The sequence below is a fragment of the Callithrix jacchus genome, chromosome 11, assembly GCF_049354715.1.
Source record: "Callithrix jacchus isolate 240 chromosome 11, calJac240_pri, whole genome shotgun sequence".
In the NCBI taxonomy this organism is placed as follows: domain Eukaryota; kingdom Metazoa; phylum Chordata; class Mammalia; order Primates; family Cebidae; genus Callithrix; species Callithrix jacchus.
The window spans coordinates 52,183,078-52,184,426 of record NC_133512.1 but is presented as its reverse complement, the minus strand read 5'-3'; the positions used below and the strand labels follow the sequence as shown (position 1 = coordinate 52,184,426).

The following is a 1,349-nucleotide window of genomic DNA, read 5'->3' as shown; positions in this document are numbered from 1 at the left end:
ACAGACCCATGGGCTAGATGTGAACTCTCCTTTTCCTATGACTTCATTTCCCCAGCGATGAGGTGGGAACCTGACTCTACCCATTTCAATGAGCTTAATCCTAGGACTCTCCAGTAATCATACCTCCACACACCATCCCTGACCTTCATTGACCTTCAGTGAATGTTTCAGAGTTTAAGAAACAAGTTACCCAATTAAATGTCCTTCCCAGGTTTTTAACCCTTTGTTGGAGGAAGATAATCTCTCTTCTCTGTTTAAATACTGTGACTGTGTGAACCTGGAGATGCTGGAAGCATGTTTATATTCTTGTGGAAATGTTACTCAGAGATAATGAAGCAAATTGGAAAGAGAAAGAATGCTCAAAAAGTTAAACATGGGATTACCATATGGTCCAGCAATTCTACTCTTAGGCATATATCCAAAACAATTGAAAGCAGGGACTCAAATAGGTACTTGTACACCAATGCTCACAGCAGCATTATTCACAATAACCAAAAGGTAGAAACAATCCAAAAGTCCTTCAACAGATAAATGCATAAAGAAAATGTGGGCCAACCAAGTCCCCTCCACACAGCAATATGGCAGCTTCTCTTTCTCAGCATGGTGACTGGCTTTCCCTCAGGACCTGTTGCCACAGGCAGACCACGCACCAGCAGCCTGAGACCACCATGTAGTTTATGTTGCTTGTTATTAAGAGTTGTCAGGGAAAACCTCAAATGCAAAAATGGTATATCCCAGTATTAGACAAAGAGAAGGAAAAGATGACAGGAGAACTTGTTCAAACCACTTTAGCACATAAACCTAAAATGTATAGATGTTTGAAGATTGTTTACAAAAGATATGCCAATCTGTATTTTTGCTGTGCTATTGAGAATCAGGACAATGAACGAACTACCCTAGAAACAATTCATCATTACATGGAATTATTTGAGAAGTATTTTGGCAGTGTGTGTGAACTTGATATCATCTTCAATTTTGAAGAAGTTTATTTTATTTTGGATGAGTTTCTTTTGAGAGGGGAAGTTCAGCAAACATCCAAGAAAAATGTCTTTAAGGCAATTGCACAGGCTGATCTACTGCAGGAGGAAGCTTGAACCCCATACAGAGTTCTCGAAAAAACTGGACTTACATAACCCTCCTCCTTGTTGATGACTTCTTGCGGCATTTCACACACTTAGATGACCACTGTCTTCATGTCCATGTTAGCTAATGGTGTAAAATGATGTCTTGTTAGTGTTACTGTTTCTCTAAGCCACTTCATTCAAGCCTATATAATTTTCTAAGAAGGGACTTTGGTTAATGAAATGATAAGTTAAAGGACTGAAATATAAATGGAACAGAAAAATATG

At 38.8% G+C, this 1,349-nt stretch overlaps 1 pseudogene; it reads left to right on the top strand.

Moving 5' to 3' along the window:
- Window positions 1-668: 668 nt before the first annotated feature.
- LOC100389079 (AP-1 complex subunit sigma-2 pseudogene) lies at window positions 669-1,094 on the top strand (annotated as a pseudogene).
- The last annotated feature ends 255 nt before the right edge of the window (window positions 1,095-1,349 follow it).